At 41.0% G+C, this 23,899-nt stretch overlaps 1 protein-coding gene across 6 annotated transcripts in view; it reads right to left on the reverse strand.

Moving 5' to 3' along the window:
* BOC (BOC cell adhesion associated, oncogene regulated) overlaps positions 1–23,899 on the reverse strand; it is a 76,890-nt gene that overhangs the window by 41,671 nt on the left and 11,320 nt on the right. The window contains exon 1 of one of the 6 annotated variants that reach the window (XM_083438297.1): positions 20,080–20,224. The exons of 2 other annotated variants lie outside the window; for them this stretch is intronic. The gene's annotated coding sequence lies outside the window, so the exon portion shown is untranslated. Of the gene's footprint in view, positions 1–19,691; positions 20,225–23,899 lie in introns of those variants that run through there. 3 more of the 6 variants (XM_083438294.1, XM_083438295.1, XM_083438292.1) reach the window with 3 other exon arrangements.

Genomic DNA, 23,899 nt, shown 5'->3' on the forward strand with positions numbered 1-23,899 from the left:
CCAAGCACTTCCTGCCACAGCTCCATACCGCAAATGAAATCTTAACTACAATTCTTCTCTAATGGCTCTCTCACTCTTTCCACTTCTAACTAATGAACATGTTAATGACACAAGTGAGAATACATAGCCCGCAAGCACTTACATAAGGGATGATAAACTAAAAATAATTACATAATGCTGTCATATCTCGTAATTCTTAGCTCTTTAACTCTTACCAGATTTCCAACAGCAGCTTGACAAAAACTGGCCTTCTATGTCCACAATAACTTTCAATAAAACTGAGAACACTAATCCCCTAAAACAGTAAATCACTGTTTTTTTCCCTATTTGCAAACTCAAGATTTTTGTTCCTTTAATGGTAAAGAGAGTGTTCAAACAACCAGAATATTGTAAATAAGGTAAGACAATATTCACCCTGTGTTCCAAGCATGGAATGTGTGGTATCAAGCACTAAGGGAACGCTGCATAATATCAGTACTAATAAATTAGAAGGTCAATTCACACATCCCTTTTACGTGGTAAAATGTCAGTTCTTTCAAGCTACAATGAAGTCATTCCATAGCAGCAGCAACAAAAATCACGTCATTGTGCCTCCAGTGCAACATTTAGTGATCTACAGTATACGAACAGAAGTGGATTATCAGTTTTCATAATAAAATAGCATGAAAACACCTTCATTACTAGTCTTCTGTATGTTATCTTGTCCAACAAAGAAGTTTAAGTCTCATTTCTGTATATCTAGCCTGAAAGGATTTTCGTTAGCCATAAATCTAAGATGAAGGGAAAAATTTTGAGGAAAGGTGGGATTAAAATTAAATACAAGGAAGTAAATGTAGGACTTTGTGAAAAAATAGGTAGCATCATCTAGAAAGGAAGGAATTTAAGAGGACTTTAGACCTTTCTACATGTAAACAAACCATTCCAGCCAGGAGGACCCCTGGTGGAAAGTTAAACATCTGCATCCTTCCTCTCTTTTGCTGTGTCTTCATTTCATCCCTCCAACATCCAGAGATTATAGAACGTCCTGGGATAGTCTGGGAGTTACTTTAGCTCCCAAGACAACTAGTTTTACTATCAGCACACCTGTATCGAAAGTGGCTCAGGAAACCAAATGGGTCGTCAGATCACCAACCAAATCCCAGCATGTGTTGACTAAATATTATAAAGAGAGATACTGTATTTGGTGTAGTTTGGATGCAATTCCTGACTGCATGAAAAACTTGACCTGAAGACAGAGGTCCACAAATTTGTCCTGGCTTACTTGATGGCAATTATTTGTAGTTGCACTGAACCCTCCTGCCCCCAACCCTCTGTGCATGCCAGAGGAAGGACCAGGTCTCTCTCACTATTATTAAGTGCAACATTAATGTTTCCATGTCTCAATGTATTTTTGGTTACAAATGCCAGCAAGTACAGTACAGTACAGTACAGTACAGTCTATCTTGAAAACTTTTGTGACTGGATAGGAATATAGGAAGTTGCCTAACATTATCAGACTGTTTGCCCATCTAGCCCAGTATGGTCTGCTCTACTAGCAGTGTCTCTTGGAGTTTTGCCTTTCCTAACACAAGGGATTAAAATAAGGGATTCTAAATACAAAGCATGTGCTCTATCATTGAGCCATAGTCTCTCTTAGCAGGTATGACATACAGATGTGTATAATTGTGTTTGTGTGCAGATTTAGGAAAATTTTGTATGTATTAATTTAAAAATCTAATTAATTCCAAAATTTAGTACTATTCAGCATGAAAACTGCAATCCTACGTAAACTTAGTGTGTAGTAAGTAACACCCAAGTAGTAATACGTACTACAAACTTACTAAGTAGTAAGTAGTACTAGGAAGTAAGCACCACTTATTATCATCATCATCATCATCACAATTTGTATACCACCCTATACCCGTAGATCTCAGTGCAGTTCACAGCATAAAATTGCAATAAAAAACAAAACAAAATACGTAATAAAAATAAAAACAGGGCTTACTTCTGATTCAGCATGCTTAAGTTTTCACTGCACAATGCAAACATTATGGCCCTCAATTCACACAGCTTCAGCGCTGGTGGAACCATCGATGCCAAACTGCAATTCTTCTGTTTCAGTTTCTTCTATTGCATACTACGGTGTTTATGAGGTGATTAGAATAGCAGACAGTTCATCAAACCATGCAGATATTCAAACCATGCAGCCTAGCCTTCCCCCTTACATGCATTTTTCTAGGTACAGTGAGCTTTTACAAAGATCCCATATACATGCCACTCTTGGAAGCCTGACGTGATAATGTCCAGCAAAGCTTTGCTGCTGCTGATTACATAAACTAGTAATAAAGCCTACCTGTCAACCAGGTCACTCTGTGTGTGGGTGTACTGGTTATCTGTTCATAAATAGCCTGCCCATATATCAGCGAGTACCAAGCTCAAGTTTATTCCTCCTTTGGCCAGTGAAGTAGATGAATTCCAACACCTTAAGATTGCCATTTATGGTGCTTTTGCATTTCATGAGTTTAGCAACGTTTGCTAGCACACCTCCTATGCTGTCCAGTCCCTACCATTACAATCATGTCAGCAACAAAGGAGGACTTCTCTACGACGGGAATCAATCTGTTTCCTCCTTTGGGATTGTTTTGATAAGTTCAATTTTTCTTTTATAATACCACCTGTCAGGAATGTTTATGTTGCTGACACAAATACAATGCAGACAGTAGTTCTAGTTACCTTCTGTGTTTCAGCAATTAGTATCTCCTCATTTCTACAATGAATATCTGTCGTATTTATAATTGCTATCTATTCTTGTTTCATCAGTCTAGTATGTCCACCAATGCTTTTTCACTTTCAGAAATCAACTTCTCTTCAACGTTGACCTCCTTTATCAGCTAGGAGTAGCTTACTAATAGTAACCTCTATGCATCAGATACAAAACAAAATGGATTGTGGAAATACATCAATGATGGCATTTCACAAGATAAATAGAGGTGTCATGTCCCCTTAACCTCCACTGGTGTACATGGTGCCCAATAAACTTTCACCTGGGTAAGAGGAAGGGCTGAAAGAGATATGGGAAACACGGCCTGTCTGTTCCCAATACAGGAAGGAAGAATATTCTTTGCTCACATGGTTTGCTGGTTTTCCACAGGCATCTGGTTGGCCACTGTGAGAACAGGATACTGGACTTGACAAGCCTTTGTTCTGATCCACCAGGCTCTTCTTGTGTTCAAAACGCTTCAGATAAGCCTATGCACATTCAGAGGACAAACACTGGCAATCTTTCCATGTATAGTTGGCGGCAAGTGGGTAGATCGTGTCCATAGTTTGTTTATACTGACATTTTCATTATTCAGTTTAGTTTTTCTTATCATGGACTTGGCACAATAGTAGCATCACTTAGCTTGGGTTATATACCAATACCCTGTATGTACTTACGGAGAACTCAATCTCTTGAGTGTGGATCTTTATGAATCCAAAATGGCATCTTCCATGTACAAGAGCTAGTATCCATGTATCACTAGTAGTTGGAGGAAAACCTGAGGTCTGCAGAAGTATAAGGGGAAACAACCCCACAACTGCCCAATGATGGCCGAGTATGCTCAGTGGTGAGGAAATACTGAACGAATGCTGGAAACGGGATGGAAAACCAGACGGAAGGGAATGGAGTATCAGTATGACTGGAAGAATGAACAGGAGCACTCTGCACTATAACAAGTTGTGGCAGATGGCACTTACTGGCAACCAAATTGTCAAAGTGACCCTCTGAATACTGAGCCATAACTTGCTAGCTAATATGGAATTATGTTGCTGCAACAAAGGATTTTTTTAAAAAAAAAATCACACTATAATTGGATCTTAAGTAATAGCCTATTCTATTTTCTCTTCATTAAATTAAAATTCCTATAACATTTGGATGAAATACTGCAGAAATTACTTCCAGCTATCTCAAGTTCCATGACTTCATTAATCCTTGGCAAAACCTCCATAACTTTAGCACACATAATGACTGCCTGGGAATTCGAACGGGCAACTGTAATTGCTATTTTTAGCATCACTAGTTTCGTGGCATTGTGAGACATCACAATATGCTCCTAAAACAAAATGTCTTTATATAAAGCAGAGTTTTTTTCATGGTTATTACATCTGGAGGAACTTTACTCTTGACTTACAATTTAAGTTATTCTTTCAAGTTATTGTAATTTCAGTAGATTTTGGTGTAAGCTTTGACCATCTTGGCTGTGAGTTCTGAATGACTTGTTCCCTGCCTTGCTAGCCTTTTCCCACCTGGCCTGGGAGGGCAGGGCCCTGCCTAATCCAGCTTCAAAAACTGGGCTTGGGTATTGTTTAACAGGGGATGTTGCTGTTATTAAGCTCTTAGGATTTATGTGGAAATTGTTCAATTTTGTGTACTTTTTGATGTGTTTTACTTATTGTCTACGGCTATTTTTTGTACCTCTTTCATATTGTAAGTCACTTTGTGCATAGTTTTAACCATGGAAAGGTTGCATACAAATAAAATGGTGATGATGAAATTAAGCACTCCCTAAAATAAAAAAAATTAAGGCACAAGTACCTTCATTTTAATTATGTTAGATACTCTATAGGATTTTTCCTGCAAAGCCAATCTCAAATGCAATCTTGAGCTATAAGGCAAGTGTATTGCTTAATTATGTGCAATTGCAAGAAAGAACATGTGGGAATATCAAATTAATTGAGACTATAATTTGCAAATTAATTAAGACTGTAATCACAATAAGAGCACGTTCATTTTAATGTGGGGCTTAGTTCACTGGAGTGGACAAATGTTGCTATTTATAGAAGCAGCATAACATCAGATGTTGTAGGCTTCAAACCCTGGTCTTTGGGGAACAAGCATGAGCTCTCTATTTCCTGTGCTGCCATGAAAGCTGGTTAGAGTAGGAACGTACACATACTCCAATCAAACCAAAGACTGCACTTGGAGACAGAGATGCGAACATCCAGTGATCCATTGAGTTCAACAATATGCCTCTCCTCACCATTTAGCGACTTGGATCTTCTCAGCTTTCAGTCTTGCGTGAACTTTAAACTTTGCTGAACTGAGATTCAGGCCCTCTCTGAATCCCTAACTTTTCCTGCCTGGCCTGGAAGTCTTATTGTTAATCTCCATTTAAGCATCTCTTCAATTATTGCCTTGCTTTTTGACCTGACCACCCTATGCTCCAGGATGAAATCATCTGCTTTGCTCAAATCTGCCTGAGAGCAGCCTTTCAGCCTTTCTGCTTACAAACTATGAACCTCTATGGGCCCTGGTCAGATTCAAATTTATTACTTAGCCATTGGCCATTACAATACCTAGTAATTAGATCACAGGATCATAGAATCATGGAGCTGTAGAGTTGGAAGGGACCCCAAGGGTCATCTAATTCAACCCCCTGCAATGCAGGAATCTTTTGCCCAATGTGGGGCTCAAACCCATGACCCTGAGATTAAGAGTCTCATGCTCTACTGACTAAGCTATGTCAAGCACAACTAAACATTTTCATGTACCAATGGGAAATCTTGGCTCCCTCAACATAGGACAAATAATGTTGATGTTCTATATCTACCAGCCAATCTAACTGTAATGTGAGCTCCAGCTGAGGCCATAATGAATAAGAGTAAGAAAGCCCCACCCTATTAATGTGCTCCTCTGTCACAGATCTCAAGGATTTATGCACTGGTTCCTAATTGGCTATCCCCTAAAACATAAACATGCTACATTAGAAATATTCATTCTGGTGAGACTAAGCCAATAATTAAGTAGTAGCCTCTGGATTTTACTTTCCAAGGAACTTAAACCTGTTTTCTAGCCTCAGAAATGACGCTGGGAGAGAAAGCAGCACAAACGTGATCTTAAATATTTATTCTGGATACTGTCTATTGAAGAAGTACAGCCAGTTCCCAAACCTGAGCACCATAAACAAGCTGAGTAGTTGTTTTAGCTCAGAAAACCTTAAGAGCAAGTTGTAACAGGTTGGCTCCTCTGTTTCTCTGAAATCTCATAATAGCCCATAATCTCTTGGCCACTGAGCAGTGGAGACAGTTAATTTAACATTTCACCTTCTGGTGAAAGAAAACTAAATCCCCATATACTTATAGAGCATCTAGAACAAGTTAGAGCTTCTTAAGGTGACACTGTTTGTGCAATCAAAGGGGCAACTCCCCACATAACAGTGTACTTCATTAAAATAGTTTCATACAGAACAGTTACAGGGCATGATGCTCTCTCCTTGCCATGTACTTCCCCACTTCAGGTTTCTTCTTCAGACTCCTCCCTCTGCTATAGCTAGCTCTACTTCTGAACTCTATACATGTCGTTACATCTTTGTTAAAGCAGACAATTAACTTAATCAGTTGGTTTGGCCAACAGGTTACTGCTAGCAAATACACCACAGTGGAGCCTTCACCACTGGTCCACAGTCATCCAGGTGGGCTGGTTGTCATACCAGCTTCTCGCTTCATGCCTGTGCAATTGTTCCAGGTGATACATTGTCTTTGTTTTGTGCATTGTACTTTGCTTGTTTAGCTCTTTCCTTTTGTGGAATCCAAGTGTACTGTCCCACCATTTCCCCTGGAGTTGTAGCAAAGAGTCCCCCAAGGGCAGCAATGTCTCCATCCTCCTTCCCATCAGTCTTTGAACTGGGCTACTGTTCATTCCTTGCAAGGGTGTGTTTCTGTGATTCCAATCAAGCCAGGTAAGGATCCCCTGCAGTCTTGTTTGCTTTGGCTGTCTTTACTGCTGATTCTGCTTTCCCATTGTTCTGTGAGTATCCATGGAATAGTGCCTTGCGCTGGAATTCCTATGTAATGCATAACTCTGAATTCTCCTGAGGCGTATTGTGGCCCGTTGTCCAAGAACAGAGTGCCGGGTATCCCATGCCTTTCAAAATGAGATGTAAGCTTTCTGACCATGTTAACACAGTGGTGCCTCGCAAGACGAAAAGAATCCGTTCCGTGAGTCTCTCTGTCTAGCGGTTTTTTCGTCTTGCGAAGCAAACCCATTAGCGGATTAGCGCTATTAAAGGCTTAAGGGATTAGCGGATTAGCTGCTAAAAGGCTATTAGCAGCTTAGTGCCTTAGAAAAAGGGGGTGGGGAGCGGAAAAAAACCCCCAGGAATCGCAAGACATTTTCGTCTTGCGAAGCAAGCCCATAGCAAATTCGTCCTGCGAAGCACCTCCAAAACGGAAAACCCTTTCGTCTAGCGGGTTTTCCGTCTTGCGAGGCATTCGTCTTGCGGGGCACCACTGCATTTCTGAGCATGCACAGAAACCACTGAACGCCGAGTATCAGTTGGAAAAGAAAAACAGGAAATTGGTGTGGGTGGGTGTGCATATATGGGGAGGGGCAGGCGATGCCCTGCTTAGGCAAAATAGTTGGCTAGTACCTTAAACAGCTGTATTGTAGGCAAGGACATACTGCAACATTTTGTTGCAGTCCCCACTTGTGCTTTATCTGAGATTTAAGATCTTTAAAAGTACTTGTCTTCACGCAGGCAACAGGAGCAGGCCCCAGCTGGAAAGTTTGCTACTGCTGACACAGTTTACATTCTCCTCATCCCCATTCCCACCCTACTACTTTCTCCTCACTCCAAGAGTTCTCTCAAGCAGCCTTTAAGCTTTAAACAAATATGAATTTGTAAAGCAGCAGTCTGCTCTCATGTCACTCTGCCACCCCTCCATCCTGCCTTCCTCCTCTCAACAGCCAAAGCCCAACAGAGTTGGCAAGAGCAGCACGTGTACAGAAAACAAACACGTGGAGCATAGCCAGCAATGAAGCTGGATTTGGTATGCTCTGTTTACAAAAGGAATAAGGAATAGGAAGAAAAGAGAGCAAGGAAGACAGTTGGAATTATACACCAGTCAGAAAAAAACATATGTATAAAATAGAAAGAACAATGCATTCAGCTCCCAATGAACTCAAATCCTTTGTCCTGCGTCCAAGTCATTTTACTGTTTCAGTTGATGCCCACATCTTAATTTAAAAACGCAATTATCTACTTTTTATCTTCAAGGCCAGAATCAAGTTTTCCCAAGCAGTCCAAAGCTATTCCTCACCGCAAAGGTCATTGCTGACTGCAATATAGCCTGCCTTTCCTATATGTCTGAAACATTATATATGCAGCTTTCAGAAAGCAGAGCACAGGAAGAAGAGTCAGAGAAGTGGTAATTCTGATCCAGAAGGGTCTCCAACCGTTAAAAAAAATAAAAATCTATGTGTCAACTTGCACTCCCTCTGAACTCCACCTTCCCCCATTCCAATGTATTTTGCAAGGTTCAGGGTAGAAACATTGTGGGGTGGCTTGGTTCCATGTGGTTTCCACCCCTAACCATAATTCTGACCAATCTTCCTCAAAAGATTTGCAGATGTGTTTTCGGATAGCTGCAAAACCAGATTAGTTCTACCTAATCTTAGGCTTAGTATAAAAAATTATTCTCTGCTAGAACATCTACCCAAGTATTATTTTCGGGGAAATCGCCAGCATATACACCAAAAACCCTCTCATGAATAGCTTAATACCTCTATGGGTTCAAAACTAGAAGTGATGTTTTAGATTAAAATAACTGGCACTGTGGATCAAGAGTGATCCAAGTCCTGGTATGATTCTGGAACCCTAAGAGTTATACTTAGTTTACAAAATAAGATTACGGTTAAGAAAGAAGAGAGTCATAATGTAAAAAATCAACCTGGTACATTATTTCTCAGAACAGAGGAGAAGACAACCTGAATTTCACACATAGTCTTGTTGAATTGGTGACATTAATCAGTGACAATAATTCCTACCATATCTATATCTATATTATAGTGGATGCTAACAAGCAGACTAAAGAATTAACTACTTCCAAGACAGGATGCAATCCTGTATCCCTACTTACCTGGGAGTAAGCCCCATTAAACTCAATGGGCCTTGCATCTGAGTAGATATGTACAGGACTGTGCTGTTACAGATTTACTATTTGTAAAAACACTTAATTATATTTTCTCTCTCAAAATAATAATAATTAAAAAAAAATCAAGTGGCTAATCTCCAGAATTCAAAGTGTTAGCACTCTGAAGGTCCAATAGCACCAAAGAGATGGAGGACAGATCAATTTACTTTTTACAATGGAAACAAAGCAATTTACAGTGTACACAAAATACTGTGGTTAAGGGAAGGAGCAACCATACCAAAGCAGTGTGGTGAGAGGCTGGTATAGACAAAAACAGCAGGATAATTTTACAGGGATAAACCAGCTCAAAATCACAGACCCAAGAGAAAATGTTTGTCAAAGGAACAAGAGGCCTAGTTTAAATTTAAACACCATCCCGAAGCACATTCACTCCATGATCATGTCCTGTTGATTTCAGTGGAATATGCTATCAAATTTGAGGATTGAGGTCTTGGCATTTATTGTGCCAGCAGGGAATCTAATCTAGTTATAGCAGTGCAACTGAACTACATATCTTGTAATGAAGACCAACTGTGACATAATACTGACATAAAATGAGCCCTCAGGCATCAGTGTTGTCTACCTACTGCGAAATAGTACAGTAATGGCAAAAAAAAAACAGAAAAAAACAAATGGAGACAAACAAGATATCTGGTGGCCAACAAAATACAGTGCATTGTTTGTGTGATTAACTCCCATTACCTGGAAATTCTGCTGATGCAGGTGCTATAACAGTACTTAGGAGAAGCTCATGTGTCACTATGCTTGTCAAATTTATCTTAAGCCAATGACCCAACTCAGGAGGTGGGGCTCAAAGCAAAAGCCTATCACCCAACTGCTACCACCTAGTCAATATGCATGAATTAAAACAACAATCCAGTGCTGTATTTATGCACTTTGCCACGTTATTCCCTCAACACAGTGGCCTGGTTCACATGTCACATTAAATCACTGTTAAAATAAACTATGGTTTAACATGAATGAGTTGAAATTGTAGGCACTTTGCTCCACTTTGGCTCCTGCTGCGGCCACATTGCCAGGAAACAAGCTATGGTCTGTCTTGTCATGTTATCTAAACCTGGATTTGTGCTTTGTTTCTCTTCAAACAAACCACTCACAGAAGCCAAGGTTTGGTTTTGGCTTACTGCTCATAGTGCGGAGAGACACAAACAAGGAGCTTGGGTTTGGACAAGACAGCAAGCCAGACCATGCTGCAGGATCAGGGTGGGGAATTTCAGAAGGCCCCCAATTTCAAAAGCATGCACCAGCATACCTTTTGTTCACGTTAAACCTTGGTTTATTGTAACTATGGCTTAATGTGATGTGCGCACCAGGCTAATGTGAATGACTAATAAGAAATAGGCTGGCTTTGGGTAGCTCTACGAGGCCTAGAATCCAGATATGAGGCTGTCTTCCTATAGACTTCTTTCCTGAGAAAATGGATGTCCTCACCACCATCTCTTTCACCACATTCATTTTCCTCTCATCTGGAGAAAATTTATCAAGCCCTTGTGATGACTCAAAGTATACACATTGCAAGCCATAATCCAATGCCAGCTGCTGTGATTATTCAGTTGCTGCAAGCAACAACATTTCTGTGTTAATCATCTTTCTTCCTCTTTCCTCTCACCTCACCCCCGCAGTCCCCTTTTTTCAATTAAAACAGCTACTTGGCAGTGAAAAAGCAAGGCTCTTGTCAATCCCGTTCATGTCACGGTATGAAAATATCTGTCTAAACAGCAATAGTCAGCTCAAACTTCCTACATTCTGTGAAGCAAGGCATAACATTTTCCTCATGGTACAAATGAGGAGGGTTAGAGGTATTGCAGTGAAAAGGAACTGATTTAAAGGGCGATCATAATAACATGGTGCCTGTGGTAAAGAAGGGAACATAGAACAGATATTCCATCTCTAATTGAAGAACTCTGACTTTTTAAAGATCCTGACAATCATAACTGTTTCTCTGAAAAAGAAATGCACATTTCTCTTCAGTCGAGAATGCCACTTGCTGTCAGTATCCTTGATGATGGCTGCTAGTTGCTAAGTACTCCTAAAGGTTTTGGCCTATCAAAATAAGTATGGCAATCTTAACTAATGTGGTACAACAGTTAAGTCAGGGTTTATTATAGGGACCTTAGGAGGGCAGTAAGATGTCTGCTGCTCTGTCAAATGGTCCTTGTATTATGTGTGGCGAAAGAGTTAACTCCAGGATAACGTCAAAACTTTCTTTTTCCAAGTAAAACACATTTTTGGCACTGTGCCCAATCTGGGGAGGGTCATCTCTCTCTCCTCCTTTTCCTTCACCCGCCTTCTCTCCTCAAGGTTCAGAACAAATGAATCTCATTGCCCAACACACTCCACAACTAGTTTCATCTTGGTCCAAGCTCATTGTGTGTTTCAACTTCTGCCAAGAAGATTTAAAGGGAGGGAGGGGAGAAGAAGCTTGTATGTGGAGAGAAGAGAGGGGAGGGGAAACAAAGGAAGGAGAAGAGGTTACTGTATGCTGACTATCCTATAGAAAGAAGTTGGAAATAACAGAGAGGAGAGATTTCGCTCAGAAGATCTCAGATTGTCTTGAAGCCAGGATCAAAGAGGCCACAAGAGACCAGCCGTTGCCCATATGATTCTTCCTTCCCCTACAGCTAGAACTCAGCAGCTTACAATTCTCACTCCACCACCATCCCGCCTCTGCTCTGCTTCTCCTTATTTGCATCCTACTTCTAGCCACTGTCATCCAAGAACAGAGCAGAACTGGCACACATCCTGCCCCACACCCAAGAGCCAGGAACACAGACAACTGTCTCAGAGGATCATTCCTGTGGCTGAAAACAAGAGGGTTGAGTTTCCCACAAACCCAGGATGAATCAGGAGTCATCAGAAGAAGCCAACTCTCCGGGTACTCTTCCTCCCCTCTCCAAGCAGCAGAATTAGAGGCACTTCACAGGCAAAACATGCTCCTCGCAGGCAGAACTATCTCTTGGCTGTCTCTTAGTGCAGACCCAGGTCCTCGAGCCTGAGCTTCCACAGCCACTGGCTGCCATGAACTACCATTGGTAGGATTGGCAGCAACAGCAGCAGATACGTTCTCTGCTTTAGATAATACTCTTGCTGATAATGCTGTTTCAAATGTGCATTTTACATTTGACTTCCTTGAGTAATGTTTTATCTCAAAATGTTAAGATAATTTGTTCTTGCTGCCTTAAATGCACATCCTGTGCTTGATCTTCTTGGTAATGTTTTGTTTTGAAATCTTTCAAGATAAAAGTTTAATTTCCTGTTAATTATGTTTCTTTGAATGCATTCTTTATATCGGACTTTCTTCTGCCAAGTTTTACTCTGGATTGTTTCATTTGATGCTTTAAACCGCTTAGAGTTTTTTTCTTTAAAATATAAAGCGGTATAATAATGAAATAAATAATAATAACAAGAATAACAAGAACAACTAAATTGAGGCAAGCCATCTACAGTCTCCATTTGTCATGTACTTTTCTTATCAATCTCAGTCAAGGCTGTCTGGGTCTTTGAGAATTAGTGACGTGTGGCTGTGCATTCTCATTCCTTGAATATTCTGTACATTAGTCTTCAACTGGTTGGCATTAAGGTAAGTTGTAACTGCAGTACCACAACCTCCTTTGGATGAATCAGTGAGTGTAAGAAAGCAAGCAGCACAAATGTAAACAGTCAGATAAAATAAAAGGAAGAGTAACAAACAAGATAAAACATTGAAAGTGGACTTCATGTTACAGATTGGTGTTAAGAGATGGATCCCAGGGCTAGAAAGGGTGAAAACAATCACACTAACTGCAGCCTAAGGTACCACCTAGGACCTTTTACTATATTAATAGGATGAGTGATTCATGTTCTCCATGTTGAAATTGAGAGCATTTGAACATTAAAAAATAATTCCTACAGATTTTAAATGAGTAAAATGCTGCATAGTTCTCACCTTGTTTCTCCAATGTCAACCCAAGAGAAACAGAACAGTGAAACAGCAATTGTTTGTGATCCAGGCAGTTGTTATGCACATCACACTGGAAAAAAGGAAGTATCCAAGGAGGAGTCACTGTAAGGGGAAACACTTTGGGAGCAGCAAAGATCCCACCCAAAAGGGCTGGGGAAGAAGGTCAATGGGGTCTTCTCACCATCAGTTCTGCAGAGGAGGAATCTAGCTCAAAGATGAAGGGTGAAACTATTCCTTTGATTGCTACAGTTCTTGCACTGAGGCTTTGGTCAAGAAATTCTATCCCCCTTGAAAAATGGTTTTCATTTTTGATGTTTGCCCAAACTCTCTTTCCTCAAGGTGTTTTTTTTTAAAAAAACCAAAACTTTTTTTTATCAAGAATTATTTACATGGGTACTTCAGTTACCTTTTCTACCCTTCTAAACTTTCTCAGCCTAAACTTGAGGTGCTTTTCATGGCCTTTAGTACCCCAAAATCATAAAGCAGGGTTGACCAGCTAAGATTATTTTTTTTAATGTAACATCATTATTTGTTTTTCATTTGTAACACCCTATCTAAGCCTGCTTGAACGAGCTCCAGAACTTGGCAAGAAATAGCACTGACGTTATTATGGAATCTGACTATCCATTAAGGGGGTTGTTTGTGCACCAAACTATATATTTTTGTGCTCCACCATGATTGCCACTCATGATGAATGGGAAAAGAGAAATTCACAACGTGAAACCCTCAAGTCATACAATGAGTCTGACTTAACAATACAGTTGGGCTGTATGGACAATTTGCCACAGGTCTACTGGTCTGTGGTGCAAGTTAACATATAGACCAGTTCAAAGTGTTTTGTTGTGGAGAGAGTTGGTTAGATCTATGCATTATTCATTTTGGGGTAGACACAAAGACTGCATAAATGTACAATAATTATTAATAACCCAGAGGCTTCCAAGTTAGTAGAAAATTGGAAAGAAACTTTGTTGCATAATTCTGCCAGAATATTCCCACTCTGATCACTCTGTAAATGAATGGCCTACATTTATTTCATCTACAGTTGGATCCTTCACACAATTCCCCCCCCCCAAGTATGTTAAAAAACATTTTCTTTGGCAACTGTGCTAAAAATTGACTAATGGATTTGATGGCATTGCCCTTTCCTGCTTCCACCCTCAAATGTTGGCACCCAAAAGTTTCTCTAAAGATAAAGCCAACTTTGCCTTTTGGAGTGGGGAATTTGAAGGAATGGTTTAACAGAGAGAAGATGTAGGAGTCAGTCATCCGGGGCAGGGGGAAGGGCGTGATTGAAGATTACGACAGTCTCTCTGTACAGCTATTGGCTATAAGTCTAGGTCAGTTGCCTACCTGCTCAAGATCATCAGCTGACCATCTTCAGGGCCAATTCAGCTATGCATAATCCTCTCATGCTTTAGTACAATCTCAGTTTTCAAGTGGGAAGTCACTTGTTTTATACCCACACTTGTGAAAATCACACCCTGCACACCATAATGTACCGCATCTGAGAGAAGACATGAAAGCAAGTCTTCTCTTTGAAGTGATACATTTTGGCTTGTTTCAAACAAGTGGTTTCCTATATGAAAACTGAGTCCTCTGAGAAGACTATACAAACTCAGGCATTAATAGTTTGAATCTCCATTTGTCGAAGTACACGACAGAGCTGACATGCTGCCAACCCACAAAGCACAAAGACACCTTCCCAGAACACCTACAATGGCACCATCTCTCTTTCGATCATTGCCCATGAACCTAAGACTCACACACTATTCATTCCCTCTCCTCCTCTCCACATGGGAATTACTTTTAAACAAGCAAAGAGATCCCCATTATGTTCACACTTGTGCAACTCTAGTTAGTTCAAACAAGCCAGGATTAAACTGTTGTTTAGGATCCTGGCTAGTTCACTAACCATAGTTCAAAATAACCAGAGACCCCAAGGTTCAGACATTAACAAGGAATTCTGGTAAGTTTCGAAGAAACAGGTACTTCTAATTTTCCCCTCAGAACTGCATCAGAGGAGAAGAAGGGATCATGTCAGCCTGATCATCATGTATGTAGCATGACCATACAAAACACAGGGGTAGCCTGCTACATGTGTTAGACTACAGTTCCCATCAGCAGCAGCCCACATGGCCAGTGGTCAGAAGGGATGATAGTTATAGTTTAAAAGCATATGGTAGGGTGCTGTTGCACTCATGCCCTGTTTGTTGGCTTGCCATAGATATCTGGTTGGTCACTGAGAGAACAAAATGCTGGATTAGATTGGCTTTTGGTTTGGCCAATGGTTAGGGATAATGGGAACTGTAGTCCAGCAACATCTGCAGAATCACAGGCACTTCATCCCTGCACTGAAGACACACACACACACACACACAAACAAACACTGCACAGTAACCATAGTACATTCCAATGTCACTAGGGAATGTATGCAAATAATCTAACCATATCTGTCTTCTCCATCTGACTGGCATCGCAGAAGGGGACTAAAAATGGGTTCTCAACATTAATTTACAAGCATACTATGTTAATTTTAACCAAGATTGGGAATAACTGCATTACAGCAGGAAGGTCTGCATGGTTTTGTGGCCTACTCTTGAATGCTTAACCATGGTTCCACTGTTATGATGGAACTGGACCGCTGCAATGTGATGCTGTGATAGAAAATAAACTCCTAATATCATTGTAAGATGTAGTATTTAAAATGTTAACTCTATACACCTTAAAACATAGTAAAATCTGCAGAAACAAACTCTATTGCCAGACTACTCTTTGCAGAAAGATGCAAGGCAACATGAAGATCTGTTCCTTTCACAGAATACAAAATTATTAAACAAGATGAAGCTTTATTTGCTTCACGAAATTTCCCCAGTTTGCTGAATCATCACTTGCAATAACACATTATCACAATATATGGTCATATGAAGGCTATCGACTTTGGGAATGTTGGTGTTTGTAGATGGAAGCTCAATCTGCAGCAAAACTGGTTTTCAACATTAAGAAATCAAACAATAAGTAAAATCTATCAAAATATACATAGGCATCATCATCAGTTTTTCAACTGGAAAAGTTTAGACTAAAGCTCTTTGAAATAAAGTCTTCCTGAAAGTCAGCAAGGAAACTGAAAGATGAAATGTCATAAGCAGGAAGTTCCAACTTAGGCACCATGACTAAAAAGTTCATGGTGGGGAACCAGTGGCCCTCCAGATGTTGCTGGACTTCAACTCCCATCAGCCTCAGTTAGATTGGCCAATGGTCAGAGATGATGTGAGCTGTAGGCCAGCAACATCTGTTGGGCCACAAGCTCCCCACCCATACACCATACTGTCGTCAGAAGGTAACGTGACCTAAGCCAACACCCAAACCAAGATTACAGCTAGAACACATTTAGCAATGTCTGACACAGCGACCTCATTTGGACCTAACATTAAACATGAATTTGTTTTTATACTATCAATGTATTGAATACTGGATTTTTGTCTGACCCCTTGAAAGTGTAGATAAGTTAAAGAGTCTCAGAGCTTTTCATCAGAAACAGCCAACACCTGTTGCTAAGATAGGATTACTATGCATTGAACTTTTAATGTGCTTAATTGTCTAGAAAGTTCCATTCTGCAACATTGCAAAGTTCAATTTACAGCCATGCAAAAGATTGATAAAGCAATCCTCCAAGATCAGATTAGCCTGTAAAATGAATATCAAGGAAGGCTATTCAGTATGAAGAACCAATCATTAAAAAGTTAGCTGAACTCACCAACACCCTCACTAACAGGGAGACTTCCAGATTCATACCAACTTACTATGACTCCTACTGAAGTCAATGGCACAAGTCTCTCATCACCTTTGGGAGCCAAAACAGGCCAAGATAATGAGCTCCCCCAAGTCTACCTCTCTATATCAACAGTAGTTCTTGTGTCTTGCCTATCCACATGGCTGTTATAGGCATGGCCTTAAGCTACTCACCACAAACCAGCCCTTAAGCTATAAAGGTAGATGGTGTTTTAAATATATATATGGGTTGTGCTTGTTTCCTTTGCCAGCCTATATAAAGAAAGTGTTTTGGTTACTCCTCCTTTCTAGGAATTAAAGATGGGTGTAAATCAATCAGAAAACTGACTCACTCTTTTGCTGCAGCTAAATTTTCAGCATCTCAATACTACTAACCTTTCTTTACCAACAGAAGCGACTGGTTTAACAACTTCTCTTTCACATGATTGTGGCTGCAGTTATTTATTATTGCAAGTTGTGATGAATGCTATAGTGATTTGCATTCATGAGTTAGATATATGTTATCACAGGTTTGTGGGTTAGAAAAGAATCATAGAAGTCAGCTTGAGCAAGGAATAGACTTTCCAGAACTTGTGCTTTGTACGCAGGAATGTATACCACTCCTACCTCAAACTCCCAACTGTCTATGCCTTCCCTATACAATCTCTGGAAGAAAGAGCTAGGGCCTGTTTGAAACTGCCACATTCTCACATTGTGGACCTTCATTAGTCACTGCAGTGGAACCGCTGGACTGGAAACAAACTACAAACTGAAGACTTAAATGCAAATAGTAAAAGCTGGAACCTGCACTCCGCAGCTAGTGGAGAATTAATAGGAGCAGAATCTACATTTCTAAGTGGCAAACTTTACAGAAGACTTTACAGAAAGGGTCTGGGAAGGTTTATTATTAACAGGATATTTTGGGTTGTGCCTCTGAGGTTTATTCAGCAAGTATGTACCAGTTCAACAACAGATGCAGGACCAATAAAAACACTCTCTATTTTGTGACTCTCATTCTTTCAGACTAAGCCAGTGATGTTCTAAAAATCAGTTATCAACAAAGACACAGACACAGACATCAATAAATATAGCTGGGGAAACATTTGGTTATTAAAACAATGACCAAATTTTGCACAATGAACCCCAACAGAACATGTGGTGCATTGATATAGAACAGTTCAGTTCCATTACACAACCCACAGTGAGGTAAATCCACACCTAAATAGACACAAATCTCCTAGATAGCTGTCATAATATCTGAATCCTTGTTAGAAACAGCCACGTGCAATTTAAACTTTACTCTTTAGCTACAAGCAAGGACATTGTGCCTGGACATAACCATCTTCCACAGGTTTCATTAAGAAAGTGGTTGGGAAGCCAGAAGAGCTAAACAGAGAGTGGTGAACAGCTATTGGCTTCCAGCTATGCATCTTTCAAATAAATATTATCTTATTTTTCCTTTGCTTAAACAAACTACACTATAAATATTTAATTTCCAGAAACTCATAGGGAGTTTTACATACATACAGGATGAGCTGCAGGTTTGTAGTCTTAAAAGTAATGGGGATGGGATCATAAAAAAACACAAGTTTTTCAAAATTAGATTTGTCATACCATAATTCACAGGAAAATCCCAGTTTACCTAGAACTTTTACAAGTTTAACATAAGCACAATATCAATATAGTTTTGCTATATACAATTACAATATATGGACATCCAAATTTTAAAAACTAAAATGTTAGTAAGAGTTTTTAATTAACGGAAGTATTTCAGAAATGAGGGCTCTCGGAAATATTTCTCAAGAACATCAAGGTTACAACCCAGCCAACATTAAGCACCTTTTTGACCTACTGAAACCAACTGGAGAATTAAGCAGGTGCAGAACTCTCTTCCAATGAAATCCCTAAATCTTAGAAGGGCTTAACGGCAGCTGGATTATGCCCAAGGTGTTTACATGAGTTTTGCTACTTGAGGATTCTCCCCACTTTATTAGCAAGTGTTCAATATCCTTTTGAAAAGCTGAACTGGGAAGTTCCTGCAAATAACTTTTACCTCTCAATCACAAGTCTCTGATAAAATCTTACAATCAAAACAAGGCATCTAAGACATAAAATCCTCTAAAATACTTTTCCACCTACTACCGCCAATTTCTTTTTCATTTAAAGATGGAAACAAAAAGTCTACAAAAATAAGCAGCTGAACAGGCAAATGCAGACAACCAACTTGTTTACTCTGAGCAAACTCATTCATGCATTCTCTATGTTGCAGCAGCCTGCATTGTCACAAGCAAAAGATGCTGCAGCATTTACAGGCTCCCCCCCCCCCAATCTTTTCAAGTTTCTAAAAAACTTTTAAATAAATCTACCCTACTGATGCAGGCTTGCTACAAGGCATTTCCTAGATTGCCTTACAAGCCTGAACTAAGATGATAAAGAAAGTTTATTTCTCCCCCTTTTTTAAAAAAAAAACCCCAAACAAACACATTGCAATCTCTGGTGGACTTTTGGCAAGAGCTGGAGCTGAATTGTACAGAGCAATTGCCAGGTCCTCCATTACTGCCAAGATGATGGCAAAAAAGTGAAACAGCCAGGCTGCAAATCTCACCTGCCCAGTGAAAAACAAACCTGCACAAACCAGAGAAAGTTAAAAGAACCATGGGGAAATCTTGACTTCTTATAAACTATCAAACTCATCTCCCCGCAAAAAAGGAAAAAAAACAAACATCCCGGTTCCATCCTCCCAAATTCCCAACACCACAAATTACTGTTACACGGGGAAGCCTATGACTTTATTTTGCTCCTCGGTTTTGTTTGATTTTGTTTAAAATCAAACTCTGGGGTTGTTTTGTTGTTATTGCTGCTGCTGCTTCCCTCACCCAAGATGATGCTGAAGGGAGAGCGGTTACCGAAAAAGAAAAGGGAAAAAGGAAAAGAAGGGAGTTTTTAAAGATAAGGAAAGAAACAGCAACAAAGAACCCCAAACCCCAAGAATGAGGAGCTCCCAGCCCGGGCAGTTCAACTAGGCACTCACCCAAATAAAGCTGATGTTGAGAATCTGGATGGAGGAGGTTTAAGGGAGAAAGGGAGGCTGTTGGACTTGGGAGCAGGCTGCTTTTAGGAAGAGTCCGCAGCTTCCCTACAAAGCTGAGCGGAAGAGGAAGAAGAAACTGCAGAGAGCCGAGGAAGCCACTGGGATCGAGGCAGCCGGAGCCTCCATATGGAAGAGGGTTTTTTGGATGACTGAACTCTCAAACAATTCCCTTCTTTTTGCTAACCCGGCTCCGAAGCCTCCCAGTCCTGCCCCCGCCTCCCCTGGCGGAGGAGGAGGAGGGGGAAAGGGAGGAGCCGCAGAAGGGGAAAGGGGGAAATGGAACTGCCAGGGGGGAAAGAAAAAGGAAAGTATACTTTAAAAAAATCACCTTCTCTCCCCCCAGAAGAAGTCCGGAGCGGGATGAGAGCAGATCGCCCTCTTGCACCTGAGGTTTAAAGAAGGGAAGGCGAGGTTTCAGGGGATCGCATAGGAAAACCGACACCCCCCCACCCCCGTCACGGCCTCGCCAATCCGAGAGAAGCGGAAGCTGGGAAAGTTGGGCTGAAAAGTTTTGCAAAGAAAGGAGGAGGGTCTCTCCCTCCCTCCCTCTCCCTCCATCCCACCCCTTTGCTTTCTGCATTTGGTATGTGGCAGTCCTCCGTCAAAGCTCCCGATCGCTATTCATCAGGGCTGGGCTGGGAGGGGGTGTAACGAGGCGAGCGGGGGAGTCAGGAGCAGCGTCTTTAACTATAGCGGAGGCTCATTTTTTAGAGCACACTAGACTGATCACAGCAGGCTGTTTAGGCGGGGATGTGGAGAGAGGGCAGATCACTCGGAACAATCTGCCGCGCTGTTTGGGGGGGGGGGGAGAGAGACCCACGAGGTTGCCTAGATGCGGCTCCTACTAAACAAGTTACCTCCCCTTGTGCTGGAAAGGTAGCACCGCTAACAGAAGCCCCCTTGGATCGCTTCCCTCGATTGCACATAAGAAAGTTTGTTGAATGGTGTGCATTGCGTATACGACATTGTAGAACTGAGGGCCATCGCGTCTTTCCCCAGGGCATCTTAAGTTATTTGTTTATAAATTTAAACAACGTGGTTATGGCATATTACAAGCTATGGACAGGAACAAGGAGGGTGCAGCCCGCCAACGAGGGGACAGGTTGCACACGGAATTCGATAGTGTAGGCAGGTCCAAAGGACCTGTTCACTGAGTGAGCGGTCGACCAGTTTTGCTTGCACAAAGTTTACGCAAAGGTTAGATTACAGTAGTACCTCTGGTTGCGAACGGGATCCGTTCCAGAGGCCCGTTTGCAACCTGAAAGGAACACAACCCGCGTCTGTGCATGCGTGTGTCACGATTCGCCACTTCTGCACATGCACGTGATGTCATTTTGTGCGCATGCACGAGCGGCGAAACCCAGAAGTAACCCTTTCCGGTACTTCCGGGTCGCCGCAAGACGCAACCTGAAAACGCTCAACCTGAAGGTTGATGTATGACTGTATATTCAAACTTTCTAGCATTCACTGATTTGCTCGTAGGGCCATAATGCAAGAGGAAGGCCAGCTAAGGTGAAAACATGATGGAGGGTTAGAAGTAATAATATTATTTTTATTATTTATACCCCACCCATCTAGCTGGGTTGTAAAGGGTTGCTAGAGAGAATTTCTTCTTCTCCCATAAGAACTCAGGCCACTTCCACAGGACCCACTTATTATGCATTCATCCTAATTTGTTTGCACAAAGTTCACAGGGTGGTTAGACAGCACTGACTATTCCATTCATTCTGATGTGTGTCTGGGAGATTTATACAGCATTGTGTCAAGCAACTGTCATCCCACACTTTCCAATCTGTTTCCCCATAATTTTTCTTCTTACAAAATATGCAATGGCAGGGGAAATGATTGTTATGCAAGAGCACCAAATGCTCTTTAATTGCCCAAGCTGCCCTTGGAGGTATGTGACTGGATCCCACTGGAAAACAGCAACTGTCCAGAAGCACTCTCAGGGTCACCCAGTGAAATTGATTGGTAGATTCAGAAGTGACAAAAGAAAGTATTTCTTAATCAGATTTCTACATCTGATATGGCAACTCATCCTGGACTTGTGGAATTCACGGTCATGATGGCGATGGTCATTGGTTTAGAATGACTTTAAAATGATATTGGACAAATTCATGGAGGTTAGTCTATCAATGGCTATTAGGCACAAGAAGTCTGTTGGATCAGGCCAAAGGCCCATCTAGGCCAACAACTTATTCTCATAGTCACCTACCAGAAAGCCTGCAAGCAGGACCTGGGTGTACAACACTCTCCTCACTTACAATTCCCAACAACTGGTATTCAGAGGCATATTGCTCTGAACAGAAGCTGAACATAGCCATCCTGGCGGTATGCTTCGTGAATTTGTCTTATCCTCTTTTTAAGCCATCCTAGTTGGTGGCTATCACCATCTCTTGTGGGAGCAAATTCCATTGTTTACCAATGCACTGTATGAAGTAGTATTTTCTTTTTTCTATTCTGAATCTTCCAACATTCAGCTTCATTGGATGCCCCCAAGTTCTAGAATTATGAGAGAGAGAGAGAACGTCTCTTTGTCCACTTTCTGCACACAATGTATAATTGCATATACCACCATCCTGTCTCCCTTTACTCACTTTTTCTTTTAACTAAAAAGCTCGTAAAATTGTAACCTCTCCTCATTGGGAGGTTGCTCCAACCCTTTGATTGCTCTTTTCTGAAACTTTTCCATCTCTACAATATCCCTTTTGAGGTGGGACAACCAGAAGAATATACAATATTCCAAGTGCAATCATACCATAGATTTGTGTAAAGGCATTATGATATTGCCACTTTTACTTTCAATCCCTTTCCTAATGTACCCTAGCATGGCATTTGTCTTCTTCATAGCTGCTGCACACAGGGTCAGCATCTTCATTGAGCTAAGACTCCAAGGTTTCGTCTGTCACCGCCAGTTCAGACTCATGCGCCTATGTGTGAAATTTGAAGTTTTTGCCCCAATGTGTATCTCTTGACAATTTGATTTGATCCAATAGAGCTCTTCTTGCATTCTTACACACTTTTGTCTTCAGATCATGAGACCTGGCCACACAAAAAATTAAAAATAAAATCTTGCAATTAGAAACGGGATGGGGGGACAACCCACCAAACTGCTCTAAGCTGTATGTCCATCCACCCATGCCTCCACCTCTAGTGAAGTCTCACAGGAGGTTGAAAACATGGCTAAATCTTAGGAGGGGGGTTCCTTTGAGATTCTAGTAGGCTGATACTGATAGTGCAAGACTAAAACTCATTATTTCACTATCCTGCTTAATTTATTCCAACTCACATAAAGGTTTTTAAACCCAGAATAAAATCACCAGACTTTTATGAAACTGTTTCAGACCTCAACAGGTGACATCTGGTTAAGTATGTAACTCACTTGGTCTACAACCAAAGTCTAAGTAGCCTCAGGACTTCCAAGTATAGCTTGGTCCATGACCTGGCCATGAGTAGAGTCCATCACAAAGCAAGGATAAGAGCTGTGTTATCCCACTAGTTGTCAAAGAGATTTTAAAGTAAAACATGGAGTAAGTTGACTCCATTTTAGAACAAAATAACATGCCCAATAATTGATATAAATAAGAGTGGTTTTGAACCCGGAGATGGTGTATTTGTCTGAATGCAACATCTTCCTGACCACATGATCCCCATTGAGTTCCTATTTGAAAGCAGAATTTGGATCACAAGGTTTGGGGAATCCATGTTCAAATAAATGTGGCTCACAGCTTATATTAAGCAAGAGACAGGCTAGACCTTAGCCCAGTATACCTGAAGAAGCGTCTCCACCCCATTGCTCAGCCTGCACACTGAGGTCCAGCGCCGGGGGCCTTCTGATGATTCCCTCACTGCGAAAAGTGAGGTTACAGGGAACCAGGCAGAGGGCCTTCTCGGTAGTGGCCCCTGCGCTGTGGAACGCCCTCCCATCAGATATCAAGAAAATTTACAACTGCCTGACTTTTAGAAAACATCTGAAGGCAGCTCTGTTCAGGGAAGTTTTTAATGTTTGATTCTATTTTTAATATTCTGTTGGGAGACGCCCAGAGTGGCTGGGGAAACCCAGCCAGATGGAAGGGGTATAAATAATAAATTATAATGATGATGATGATGACTCAGGACTTAGCCACACCTCTGTTTGCCCTGCACTT

The sequence above is a fragment of the Podarcis tiliguerta genome (assembly GCF_965153285.1).
Source record: "Podarcis tiliguerta genome assembly, chromosome: 4".
Classification (NCBI taxonomy): Eukaryota; Metazoa; Chordata; class Lepidosauria; order Squamata; family Lacertidae; genus Podarcis; species Podarcis tiliguerta.